The sequence below is a fragment of the Pantherophis guttatus genome, chromosome 7 (genome assembly GCF_059756535.1).
Source record: "Pantherophis guttatus breed Tessera chromosome 7, ASM5975653v1, whole genome shotgun sequence".
Taxonomy (NCBI): Eukaryota; Metazoa; Chordata; class Lepidosauria; order Squamata; family Colubridae; genus Pantherophis; species Pantherophis guttatus.
Window position 1 is genome coordinate 38439349 of NC_142069.1, and position 14522 is coordinate 38453870.

Below are 14522 nucleotides of genomic sequence, written 5' to 3' on the forward strand. Positions count from 1 at the left end.
GTAAAGTCATATTTCTCTCTGCTGAAATTTAAATCCAAGTACTGTGCTATATGGAAGGGGGAGAAGGATTTTTGCTTTCCCTACAAAGATAATCATCTGATAAAGCTCTGTCATGTTTCTATTCATATTTATTAAGAATTCTAAGCCTAAATGCTTTAAACGTGTAAGTTTTCCTAAATAAGTAATGATGCTCAGTTTCTAGCCTTTTCCTTGTTGTTCCTGACCTCACTATTCATATTCTAGGCAGATATCAAAAGCTTTTAGGCATGATTATTCCTGTTCTCTCTCAACATCTGAGATGTGCATGCAGCATTAACTGAATAAGTATAACACCTCCTTGTGTTCTCTGCTTTGTGTCTGAAGGCAAACATTCATGTGACAAATGTAGCACAGTTCTTGAGCAAATGTTTAAAGAGTTTCTTGCACAACAGAGATGAGCAAACAGTCACATGGTGACTATTCACATGGTGGGAGAGAACACATTGCAGAAAATGTGCCAGCATCAAGTACTTTAAATTGCCTTTGTGCAACCAAGAATAAGTGACATGAAAACAATGTTACTGCTGTCTTTTTTAGCATGCAGGATGACATGAGCTTCTAAAAGCATACAGGATGAGATGAACATTTAAAAGTCAATCAAAAGTAACAGAAAGATGCTATTGAAAGAACAGTAAGCTGCCACTGTCCAACCTTTCCTCTAAAATTAGATAGTGTTGTAAGTGAAGTGGCCAAGCTTGCTGGACAAAGGTATTTCAATTCTTTGATGCCTCTTTTTCGCCCTCATTGTCCCTAGTTTTTGGAAATGTCTTTTAAAAATGTTGCTTGCAGTTTCAAACACGTTACTGGTGTCATTATCATTATGTTTATGTTTCTATATTGCTCTTTCTCCCAAGGGAGCCTGAACTGATATAGACTATAAACAAACAAGAAGATCAAAACAATAAACAGTAAAATTTCTATAAAATGAAACAATGGGAGGAGAACAATAACTCAGTCTTCACTTAGGCAATCCGAAAGGCAGTTTCATTCTGGGACAGTGGTTATCTTGCAACAGTTTGTCTGGGTAAATCAACAGATTTTTTTTAAAAAAAATGAGTGGTAGGCCTACCATATTTGAAAGAATAATAATAATGCAGAATACACAGTATCACTAACAGTATAGCAGAACAGGAAAATACATTTATTTCTCTATGAAGATAAGGGTCTTGGATGTAAAAATTCCTTTAAATCTAATCCCTACACTTTTCAATAAAAGTGTATTTGTTGGACCTGCCACAACTTGAATCTCTAAAAAGAAATGATCCTTGGCTCCATTTGCTGAGATAGATATGGTTTTTATTAGAGATCAATTCTATTGCAGTATTGCATAACCAGAATTGAGAATCGTGGGCCAAAATCCCTAACTTCTACTTTTCCCTCCCTTAACTGTCTCTCATTGCCCACCCCATTGTAACCAATCAGAATCAGTCAAGATGTTTTCATAATGGTCAGTCCAGGCACCGTTTGGTATGTGACTCCCTCCTTCTTTCTGCTGGGTCACCTTGAGGCAGTGTCTCCAGGAGGTACAGCAGTAGTGGATTGCCCCCAGTTCACACCGGTTCTATAGAACTGATAGTAAAACCAGCGGGAGGCTCCACCACCGACCCCCAACACCACTAAACGCTTCTGCGCATGCACAGAAGAGCGCGCGTGCGGCCCCGCTGCAAACCGGTAGTAAAGGTAAATAGAACCCACCCCTGAGGTACAGCACTTACTTTCATTTCCCCAAGCATCCTCCCCTTCATTTCCCCTCCACACAGTTCATGACAGTCTGTCACCGCATAGCAATGAAGCACAAGAAAGCATAAGGTGACAGCTGACAGTTGAATACATTGTTGCTAGTCTGAATAGATAATATTAGAGGGCTAAATGAATATAATGATGTTGTTATTAGTCCAATTTCAATTGTTTTTCCAAATTAACTACCTATTGGTGCAGTATTTATTTAAAAACGAGTTTTAAGAAACCATTTCCTCCAGAAATGCATTAAGTAACCACTATATGTTTATACTGTATGTATTCAAATTACACTGCAAGAAAATGACAAGGAAATCTCCCTATTTTTATTTGTGAACTGTTGGTAGGTTAGTCAATCTTGCCACAGATTCTCTCCTGCCCAGAATCACATTTTTTAAACTGGGTGGTCCTATAAATCCAGAAATGCTAATTAAAATGTTTCATGCCAGTTTCTCCATAAATAGCTTTCAGATAATTCCAAATCTTCAGAAAATTCACCAAAGAGTTTTATTTTATGAGAATATTTCTGAAATATTTCTTTTTTTCACTCTTCTGAAAAAAGAGGGCAATTTTCTCCACCAGTTTTTTTTAATTCTTGAAATAGCTTCCATCTCTCACCCCAATAACACATTGTGGAAAATGCCAGATAATAATCCAGTTGCCAATAGAATTTTTCACAGCAAAATCTGTTGGAAAACAAAGAAAGAAATGGTGCCATGGCCTCTGTTAACGGGAAGTCCCATCTCTTAAAAAGGATTGAAGAATTTCTGCTCTGTCTAGAACAAAAGGGCAAAACAGTATGTCCAATTCAACTGCACACAAATGATATAAAGTATTTTGAGAGGCTAGTTGCATACAAATCTTTCTACCCAAAAGGTTGTTTCAACAATTACCACAATAATATATGTGAAACAGAAACTTTCTATAATCTCAAACATTAATTAATTTCCCTTTAATATTATAGAGGGAGATTTCACCTTGGAGCCCTTTTAATATGAAATGATATAAAATCACAATTTGCCATTATATAAGGAGGCTAAGGTCATGAAACATGTTTTTTTTTTCTTTTTACAACCCTGTAGTCCCTTAATTCAAGGTATAGCCCAGATGACTGGATGGAGCTGAGAGTTTACTGCCTGGAGGCCCTTCCTGATGCCTATGTGGAGTTTGCTGCAGATATTTTTTTCTGCCCTAAGAGAGAAACATCTGTTGCTACCTAGGATTGAGCTCTCAACCTTCCAAGTGGAGCATCTTCACTACTGGCCCACCACATCAAAGGTAATAAAACATTTAAGAAGTAGAAAATAAAGGGGAGCGGGATGGAACAAAAGCAAAGGAAAAAGGACTAAGGAAACAGCAAGATGATTGTGCTGAAACATCATACAAATTGGATTTCAGAAACAATCAATATGGGTATTTTAAATTAGGTTGAATATACCAAATAGTTATTTTAATGAGAGATTATTGCTTGCTGCAGAACTGTCTCCTGTTACAACCTGTCTAAGTATTCAGGTCTGCAGTACAGGCTATTTTGACAACGTTGTCCATGTTGTCAGCAATATAGCTTTATGGCCAGCATGAGAAGGCCATCTCTCAAGTTGCTATAGGGCTATGGAGTATTCCCCTTAGAAGTGGTCCTTCACCTTGTTCTATCAGCATTTGGAAATTCTGTTAAGCTTTGCCCTACTTTTAATTGTTAATTAGTTTTAATGTTTTTGATTGATCATATGCTATCAGGACTGTTAGTAATCACATAGATTGTTTCCATGAAGCTTTAATCTTAGTTTTAATTTGTAATCTTTACGCTTTGTGTTGCAATTTTGTAGCTGTGTTGAGTAGACATCAGGGTTTAAACAGAAAAAAGAAATAGTTTGCTAACATGAACTTCTTTTATGCCATCAACTTTCTCTTATAAGGATGCATTTTTCTTCTCTTCTTATCTTGTTGATTTAAGGTATACATGATCTATATTTTTCATATACAGAAATGTAAAAAGGATAAAAGAAAAAAGTTAAAAACTCACCTAAAATACAAAAAAAGAGGTAGGGGGAGAAGAGAAGATTAGAAATTCAAACATTTTCCTTTTCATTGCTGATTGTTTTCTCTATAGCAAAAGTATACCCTATTTCCCCGAAATAAGACATCTTCTGATAATAAGCCTAATCAGGCTTTTGAGCACATGTGCTAAAATAAGCTGCCCCCCCAAAATAAGCCCTCCCTGAAAATATTTAAATGCAGAGCTGGAAATCAGGTAAGACTGCAAGAGGAGCCCCATCTTGCTCCACATGCCTCAAAAATAAGACCTAGAATACAATACAATACAATAACAGAGTTGGAAGGGACCTTGGAGGTCTTCTAGTCCAACCCCCTATCCAGGCAGGAAACCCTACACCACTTCAGACAAATGGTTATCCAACATCTTCTTAAAAATTTCCAGTGTTGGAGCATTCACAACTTCTGCAGGCAAGTTGTTCCACTTATTAATTGTTCTAACTGTCAGAAAATTTCTCCTTTGTTCTAAATTGCTTTTCTCCTTGATTAGTTTCCACCCATTGCTTCTTGTTCTACCCTCAGGTGCTTTGAAGAATAGTTTGACTCCCTCTTCTTTGTGGCAGCCCCTGAGGTATTGGAACACTGCTATCATGTCTCCCCTTGTCCTTCTCTTTATTAAGGCCAAGCGCTTATTTCGGGGTTCAAAAAAATATAAGACAGGGTCTTATTTTCGAGGAAATACAGTATATATTTATTCTTTCCTGAATATTGTGTGTGTGTGTGTATGTGTGCACCCCTGCAGGTGTGAAATGAAGTTCTTTAAAATAGAAGATGTATAGCTGTGTTTTTAGAATTTGAGGAAATGATCACTATGAAATTTTCATGTCTTGTTTGTTATTGAACAGACTAAGAATCTCTTGCTATTACAGAGGGTATCGTTTCTGGGATGCTTTACCAGTATCAAAGCAACAAAGAATTCTGTGATACTGTTAAAAAAAAATCCAACAACAACCAAGTATCTTGGTATGATTGTTTAAGCAATAGCTGTCAGACATGTGAACTTGAAGTCTGCTGAGAGAGGCTCTTGTCTGTTAAAAAGCTTGTGTCAGAATACCTCTTTTCTCTTATCGTTCAGTTTATGTTGGGGGGGGGAGAGATCTGTGAACTGCTTTTTCAGGGCACATTGCCCTGGCAGGATTGTGTACTAATGCAATACAGCTTGGAAGGAAGGAGGAGAAGGATGGGAAGAAGAATCCAGGCATCCATGGGTGGGCAAGTACTAAAAGATGTGTCACAACAACTTGACACAAGCTTGGTTCTTTATATATCTTCAAATATATGAGTGGATCTTGCATTTGATGACACAATACATGTTTCATTATTCTGGCATCACTGTGGTTAGAAAGAATGCCTGTGCATGATAACAGGAGAAGATAGGTATTTTCCCTTGCCTTCTTCTGGAATATTAGATGAAATTGCAAAGTAGTTTAATGTTCTAGAAATTTCTGGCAGTTTGGACTAGACTAGGGAGGCAGGGAAAGGCTAAAAGATAATTGACTTAAAAAAATAAGACTATAGGCTTCAAATGTTGTGATGAGAGTAGACTATATTTCAGCAGATATATCTGGCTAGTGGATCCAAGGATTCTGAACCAATCTATTTGTGTCAGGATTGTTTTATTTTTTCAGAGTTATACTGTTGAACATAAAAAGTGAATAGAAACCTTTCTGTGCTTTAACTTATCAGTTTTGTTTTTTGCAAATATTGATGTTAAAATTAATTTTAATATGCATAGATTTCTTTGCTGTTGGCCCTATTGTGATTGCCATTCTGGCAAGTCAAAATAAATAAATGTTACACCCTGTAGTTAAAACAGGCTGCCCACACCTACAAAATAAATGATAATCCACCCGGCCTCTTTGCCATATCATTCCACTCTCACCTTTCCACTGAGTCCCTTTTTGGATTTACTCACAGCATAAGCCTCTCCCACCCAATGAAGTTGTCCTTCTAACAGTACTTTGATGGTGCTACTCAGTTCTGATGGTGAGAAGAATGCATACTCAATATGTCCGCATGCGTAATCTACTTCTGTTAAAGGAACCACCTGAGTAGCTTGGAAGGGCCTATCATAGAGGATAGCTGTTTCATTTGACAGGAGATGAAGCTCACCAGTTACTGGAATTTCTGAAAATAGAATTTGGCCCAGAGAAGAAAACAAAACAAATATAAACCCTTGTCCTGATTACATTCTACATATGACTAAAACTCTGCTTGAGGAAATTGGTGTATCCCACCCTCAGCCGGTGTGTTTGTCAAAAAATTCACATCCTTTCATTTTATGTTTGTTTCCTTGAATTGTGCTATCCCAGCTCTATGTCTTCACTCATTAACTATTAACATTAAAAGTGTTATTCTAACAGTGACCTTGCCTTTATCACTGCTGGTGCTTCCCCAGCCCCTCAAGGTTAGGAATGTTCTATGGCATCCAGTGAAGTGGAAAGAGGCCAGAATGAAATGTTCTTGCTTTTTTTTTTTCTGCAGCCTTTACCTGAGACACTGCAAGCAGGAAATTTTGTTTTCAATTGTGCATCTATTTAATTCTCAAGAAAAGGCATGCAATTGTTGAAATTTATTTAGTTAGGTTTTTTGATGTTCAGAGCAGGAAGGAGAGAATATATTGCATGTCTAATATTAACTGTTTTCTGTCAGCTTGTACCGTTCTGTCTTCGAAAACTGCATTATCAAAGCATTTTACAGTTAGATATAATCACTGAAATATCAAGATATAGGGGTTGCATCTGTATTTGTATTCCTTGGCTCTTTCAGAGGGCCTTGTGGATGGTATAGAAGGCTGATCTTCCCTGAGGTATAAGGCATCAAATGGGAACTGTTGTGTTGCTGTATATGATCATCTGAAAACTGAGGCAGCTTTGTTTAGTTATAATAGTCTGTAATAGAATAATTACAGATATTCTTCACTTGTTGGTAGATGTCCCAAAGCTGTTTTCTTTGAAAAGATAACTGGACTTCCTTGTTTTGCTTGAAGACATTTTGCTTCTGACCGAAGAAGCTTCTTTAGTTCTGACTGAATGGTGGAAAATGGAAGGATTGGTTGTCCATGACAACCATGACCTGGAAAACTGAGAATCTCCATAGACATTTGTTGGTGGATGGTGGATATTGTTTCCACCATAGATACCAACATTTTTGGCTTTATTACATTTTTGTCCTCTTCTAACAAATAAATATTTAGCTGTAATCAATATTTGGAAAGGCCATCTGCATTTTTAAAAAAGTGTTTTATACCTCAAGGCCATTTCTCAAACCCAGAGTAAGAAAAATGGAAGTGGAATGTTTCTGCAACTTTTCCCAATTGTGGGGCAGCGGGGTGTGTGTGTGTGTCCTTGCTGCTATCTGAGCTTGCTTGGTTTCTTTCAGATGCCTCATTACCCTAACTGGTAACATCATCACTGCTACTCCTACCTAGATAGGGTAATGAAACATCTGCAAGAAAACAAGTCAGAGAACATCAAGGAGCCCTCATTTCAACCCTGAGCTACAAATATTCTCCTTTATTTTCTCCTTTATTTCGTTGCTATACTAATAATGCTGTAAGAAGAAAAGCAACTGATGATAAGCAAGACCATCAGCTCAAAACAACAACTTGGTAGAACAACACATAAACAAAGTTTTTTGTGAAGACCAGTTGCTAGGCTATTATCTCTAATAGACTGTACTAGGAAAAATGAATATATTAAATGAAAGTGTAGATATTTTGATTTGGTTTTCAATAATGAAGTAAAACTTGTCCATGGACAAAATCCATATGTCAATCCATGGTTTAGATTCCAAATGATAACTTGTAATTCCAGAATGCAGATAAACATCTAGCTTTGTTATCTGAAATCAGTAGTTTCATATTTGGGAATTAATATCCCAAATATGCTTCTTTGGTAACTACTTTGTAAAGAAATATGTTTGGTGGCATTCAAAATGATTGGATAACGTGGTCTAGCTTTCATGACAAGTCATAGTTTGGCCTGTTGTCGGAATCATCTCAATAAAATTATGATGGGAATGAATAGTTTAGTGTTAACAATACTATAATATGCTTACATATACAAAGTAATCAAAATTGACATATCCTTTATGCTGCTGTTGTTGGATAATTTCTATTTTGCTTTGTTTCTGTTCTTGTTTTTATGCTGATCCTTGATTAATTGATTGGGGCCTGTTTTTCTTATTCAATTTTCTCAGAAAAGTAAATGAAAAAAAAATTGTTGGTGTATTGACTCAGATCAAATAATTACTTCACCCAATACATCTTTATGGATCTTTTCTCTCTTGCAACTTTTTTTTTAGTGTAACAATGTTTTGAAGCTCACAAATTTAACTGATCATCTTAGCTAAAGTTATAAACATATCCATGAGAGAAGTATGCAGAACGCTATTTGCTTCATAGTCACATTGTCATTAATGGAACATGGCAAAGATAATTGATATTTCTCTTGGAGAAATTGTTCTCTGTATTCAGCATGCTGTATGGTACTTGAAGGATGAATCTATTAGAGCCATAAGAAACTATATTATTCAATTTATAATACTGTTGTGTGTAATTTGCTAAGTGTCAGACTGTAGAATATATTTGCAGGCTGGATGTGTTATATTCTAGACTTTTCCAATTTAACAGTTATCTGAATTATTTCTCCATTTAAGTGCCCTAATGCTTGCCTAATTATGCATATTTTAATTACATTCCAGTATTTATTTTGTGAAATAAATGACTAGGGAAGAAAGTTTGTTTCTGTATATACTGTATTCTTATGCCAGCTTCAATTAAAAAAAAGAATTATCAAGGTTATATTTTAATAGAAAAACATGTAGAGGCCAACATATATTTTGTTTCAGTGGATAATATCCAGGGCGGGATAGGGCCAAACAATCTTTAGTATTTTTTAAAGTGTTAAGATGAGACCGAGTACCAAAAATCCATCTCTAGGAAATAACATTGGAGCTCTGCCATGGATATGGTTTTGTTTATATGTTGATAATGTGACTTTTATAGGTTCAACCCAAGTTTCCCAAACAAATAATTATTTAGCAGGGCCAATTAAGAACAAAAATTGCTTTCTTTTCCTCTCAAAATAATCCAGACAAACCAATTTAGTACCCTATCAAGAGCATTTGTGGGAATTTCTAATCCAACCCTGAAAGTATTGTATGAATTACTTAATGTAAGTATAAAGTGTCTTAAGATGTCCTTTCCAGACATTGTACCCCCCTGATGTGCTGGCACTAAGTCTCCCAGTATCCTTAATTGGTATGGATGAAGTCAATCATAAATTCTAAGTTTTTCAGTGGAGTGTTGTTAATTCATGTAATATGATTCTAGATTTATGGACCATTCCTAAATCTGTAGAGATTGTCAGTCATCCAGGTCATGGTTGTCCCAAAGATGCTTTTTCAAGAAATAACTGGATTTACTTGTTTTTTCTTTTGAAGATGTTTTGCTTCTCATCCAAGAAGCTTCTTCGGCTCTGACTGGATGGTGGGGAATGGAAGGATTTATATTCCTTGCAGACAACTGGTAATTTGCATCTTTTTAGTGGGTCGTTGAAGCATTTGGAGGTTTATCTGTGTCCTCAGGGTCACCTGAGTAGTGCTCCTGGTTCCTATAGTCTGCATTTTTTCCTTTGGAAATCCATTCCTACTCCCACACAATTCAAAGAGTGTTCATCCCAAATTGTATAGCTAAAAGTTTGTAGAGATTCTCAATCATTCAGGTCATGGATGTCACAAAGGTACCTCAGTCTTCCAGGTCATGGTTGTCACAAAAGTGTCCCAAAGGTCCTCAGGGTCACCCTGAGAACATAGATAAACCTCCAAGTGCTTCAAAGTGCTCTAAAAGGATGCAAATTACCAGCTGTCTGCAAGGAATATAAATTTTTCCATTCCCCACTATCCTGTCAGAGCTGAAGAAGCTTCTTGGATGAGCAGTGAAATGTCTTCAAAAGAAAAAACAAGAAAGCCCAGTTGCCTCCTGAAAAAGCACCTTTGGGGGCACTCCTGAGTATACTATAGAAGCCAAGCTTTAGTTTTGTATTTAGAGTATTTCAAACAAATGTTGGAAATAAATGTAAAGAAGGAACATTTTACCATTTATGGTGGACATGTGATAAAACAAAGAAATATTGGAGTAGGATCCACATCTTAATACAGAAGATCCTTAAAGTGAATATAAAGATAAAACCAGAAACTTTTCTTTTAGGCTTAATGGATAAAGAACTTCAAAAAAAATTGGAACTTTGATGTTATATATGTTGACAGCAGCAGGATTACTTTATTCACAAAAATAGAAGGACACTGTAATTCCTACAATGGAAGACTGGCTGCAATAGTTGATGGAGTTAGCAGAGATGCCCAAATTGACTGCTTTGATTAAAGAAAAGAATACAAATTATTTTCTTTCTACTTGGAAACTGCTTTTGGACTTTATGCTTGAGGTGGAATAAAATGAAACTGTGATTTTGGGTTTTGCTGATTAGATACGTTTGTTGTTATAGAAATGGCTAGTGTATATTATTAAAATAATAAAATTTATTAATAAAATTTCATTCCTGTTTTGCTTTGATCAGCTTTAGGAATATAAGCGCATAAGAGCTGCCTTGGATGAAAGCCAGTGTTTATCTAGTCAGCATTCTATTCCCACAGTGGCCAACCAGATATCTGCCAAAGCAAGACAAGAGCACAATGACCCACATGTTCCCGTGCTTTAGTAACTGCTTTTCAGGGGCCTGCTAAAAATGGCCACAACAGTATATTGTTTCTGATACCTGATCAGTTTTATTTCTTTGCATGGAGCTAACAAGACCCATAGAATGAATAATGGCTTTGGAAAGGGTAGAGATTTCACTCAGAAAAAAGATGCAGGGCAAAAGACTAATTCCAGCGATCTAAGAACTGCTTCTCTGACCTGATTTGGAGCTCCCCAGGCTGTTTTTGAATAAGTATAAAATCACTGGTGGCCATGATTATAGATCTACACAGAACATGCATTTTGATATTTCATACTTATTTTCTAAATGTTATAAATGCTTTGCTGTTGAGAATGGTTAAGGTATCTTTCCAATGATTGTATGTGACTGTGGAAGTTGGGCAGCAATTGTATTAACTACATGAATTGTAAAGTTATCAACAGCTAACATTTATGATGGTAAAACTACTGTACTTCTGAATTTGTCAGATACAGTTTCCCTATATGCCTCATTTATAGGTTTTAATAGTTGTCTATTGCTATGAATACTACTGTGTTTCTCTGAAAAATAAGACTGTCTTATATTTTTTTGAACCCTGAAATAAGCGCTTGGCCTTATTACCATGCACTCAAAAACCTGATTGGGCTTATTATCAGGGGATGTCTTATTTTTGGGGGGGCGGGGGGGGAAACAAGGTATATGTATTTTTAAATTTTACTTATTAACCAAATTCTTATTATTCAAACTAATTATTCTGGATGGATGATATCCTGAGAAATCTTATTATAAACAATATTTTTCTTAATCTATGACATATCATGTTTTTACATGATAACCAGAACTTTGAACTGGGCTTGTAAACCTGGCAATGAGTGCAGTGATAATAAAATATATGTTATTCTGCAGTGGTGAGTCCTATTGACCAGCAATCTGGCAGCTGCATTCTGTACCAGATGCAGTTTCTGAATCACTTATAAGGGAGACCCATGTAGAACATGTTGCAGTAGACCAACTATATGATTTTATTGTCACCAAGGCCTCCTTGTACAGATAGATTAGCAGGCTTATGTTCTGATTTAGTAACTGTAATGTGTTTTCATTCTTGCTATTAATATAAATATTATATACAGTATAACATGTAAAATAAATTATATATATATATATATATATATATATATATATATATATATATATATATATATATATATATAATTAAATGTTACTGTATGTTTTAAGAGGAAGAGTCATAAGCCAAAGGATCACCATTTCAGATGCCAGTTTAATTAAGAATTTTTATGCAAATCCCCATCCTTTACCTGTAGTATTTCTGGCCCCCATCTGTAATCTGGAGAGAATAATACCAGCTTCTTTACCCATCGGCTGCCTAAATAACAGAGATTATGTAATGAGCTGTTGTCTCAGTGTGGCACTGTGTTATTTGATGTATAAATTCTTCAGTATTTCATTGAATTAGGATTTTTTTTCAGTAAAAAATAGAAGTTGACAGACTAAATCACAGGATAAACTATCAAGGGACTGAACATGAACAGTGAGGCCATGATAATATGCACATTAATCAAAGAAACTATAGGTGCTTGAGAGAAAAATCTGAAAAACAATACATATTTCTAATGACAATGAATCTTTTCTCCCTACTTTCTTTCCTAGTAAAGGTGCATAATTTAAGATTATGTAGCCGTTTCAGTGTGTTTTTGTGAAATTTCATATATATTATCTGGTGCTTGGTAATTGTTAAACAGTTAGTCTTCAAACATTACCCCTATAACTATAATATCTGAATGATATCTGTATGATCTTGTACCACAAGCCAAGACTTTGATCTCTCCCTCCCTCCTTCCTCCCCTCCTTTCTGTATGTGTGAGAGAGAGCACAATGATTTTGAATGATTGAACTATACTGATCAGAAAGAGAAAGAGAGCCAAGTACTTGATCTGAGCTCTAGACGCAGTTATGCCAAGTACTGTACCTGACTGTTTCACAGGCAGCTTTACTGTGTGTTTTAAGTGGAGGGTAGGAGGGAAAATCTGTTTCTCTTCTACCCAACTACAGAAGCAAATCAAAGGTTATTTTCCATGGTCTGCCTCCTTTGTTTTCACACAAAGCCCCGCCTTCTACCTTTGTTTTTAATCCTGGCTCTGTGCGGTTCTGCTTATACAAAACAATGGCTATGCATGAAAACAGCTACTTGCTACAAGTTTGCCTTGTTATCAAGATTAACTGTTACACCAGTGAACAAAACAGGGTGTGTAAAGGGTGTGTAAGCAGGCCTGCTGGCCTTTGTGGTTCGGGATTCCAGATGGCACTATGTATGTGCGCCAAAAATACATGTTTGAACGTTGTCCTGGCTGGGTTACTTCCACCCATTCACACTGTTTGGAAATTGCTTTGATGCACAGTTCCCCCCTCTCAAGATAATAAAATGCAGTGGCAGCTGGCTAATGGCTGGGAAAGTGCAGACCCAGCACTGAACTCTCCCATTAGACTATTCAGCACCAAGCAATACCACTCTAAAGGAGTAGGCAGAGGAAAAAAAAGGAAGCTGGTTGCCACATAATGTTTGGACAAAGGTCTTATAGGTGGGGTTTTCTTTCTGAGCTGGCTGGAGGTGAAGGAAAGAAGCAACAGAAAAATGGAGTCATCCTGTTTACTGTCTAGGCAAGTAGTAAAATGAGCTACTTTATGAAAATGGACAGACTTTAAATGGGTAATTTGTTGTAAAAGTGATTGTGTTTCAGGTCACATTAGCCAGAAAGCAGATATTTTGAACTACCACCACAAAGACACAATCTGCCACAGTGGGAACAATTTCATGCCCAAATTTCTATTACTAAAATCTGTCTTCATCTGTTTATAGAGTTAAATTATTTTACACAAAATATATATATGAGGGATGAATGAAAGGTAATGACTCCAATGTTGTAAGACACCAATAGATGGCAGTACTGATGTGCAGGAAACTCTGATGTGTTCTTTAGCATTTGATCTTTCATTTCAATTGGTGGGAATTTGCCATGAGAAAGATTATGTTGCTATTGGCTGTGAAATAGAATCCGGCAGTGACTCTTTGTCACATAACATGCCAAGATTCAATTTATAACCGCGGAAGTGCCTTCAATTGAAATCCACCATTAAGTATAGGTTGTTTATGGTGATATCTATGTTAATATGACTGATGTATGTCACTAAGCCAAAAAATACAATTTTTTGGCTTTAAAATTTTTTTTTTTAAAAATTCGATTTATATGCCGCCCTTCTCCGGAGACTCAGAGCGTCTTAAAATGCGTTAAGCAATAGCCTTCATACTTTTGTATATTTATACAAAGTCAGCTTATTGCCCCCACAAACTTATTGCCCCCTCAATTTACCTACCTTAGAAAGGATGGAAGGCTGAGTCAACCTTGAGCCTGGGGAGATTCGAACTAGCAGTAATTGCAGGCAGCTGAATGATAATAACAGGCTATTAGTCTGCTGCGCCACCAGGCTCTAGTGATATATGATATAATTTTGGCTTAGCTGATTTATATGTTCAAGAATAAGTGGATGACCTGTGACAGCAAACAATGAATTTCACCTAAGAAAGATGGATGAAGTGAATAATGACAATTGGTAGATCACTCAAAAAGAACTTGCTGTCAAGCCTGGCATTTCACAGGAACGAGTGGTTCGTATTACTGATATTTTTCAATATTGGAAGATTTGTGCAAGATAGGCTCCTTGTATGCTGACAGCAGTAATAAAAGCTTCAAGAGTTGAAATTTGCCGGCTATTGGCATGCTATAATAATGAAAATGAGGAATTTCTTCATGGCACAGCTGACAAAACATGAGGTCATCATTATACGCAGAAATGAAGCATCAGTTCATGGAATATCATCACAAAACTTCCATATGAAAATAAAATAAAACCCCAGATTTTGACAGAAAAACCTCATGGGTACTGTTTTTTGGGATATAGATAGGGGATTTCTTTGAATCC

The 14522-nt window shown here is 36.2% G+C and overlaps 1 long non-coding RNA gene across 1 annotated transcript in view; it reads left to right on the forward strand.

Annotated features, from left to right (window-relative positions):
- The first annotated feature begins 2243 nt into the window (after positions 1 to 2243).
- Positions 2244 to 14522, forward strand: part of LOC117655471 (uncharacterized) — an 82382-nt gene continuing 70103 nt past the window's right edge. The window contains exon 1 of the long non-coding RNA XR_004588677.3: positions 2244 to 3054. This is a non-coding gene — a long non-coding RNA (uncharacterized LOC117655471). The remainder of the gene's footprint in view (positions 3055 to 14522) is intronic.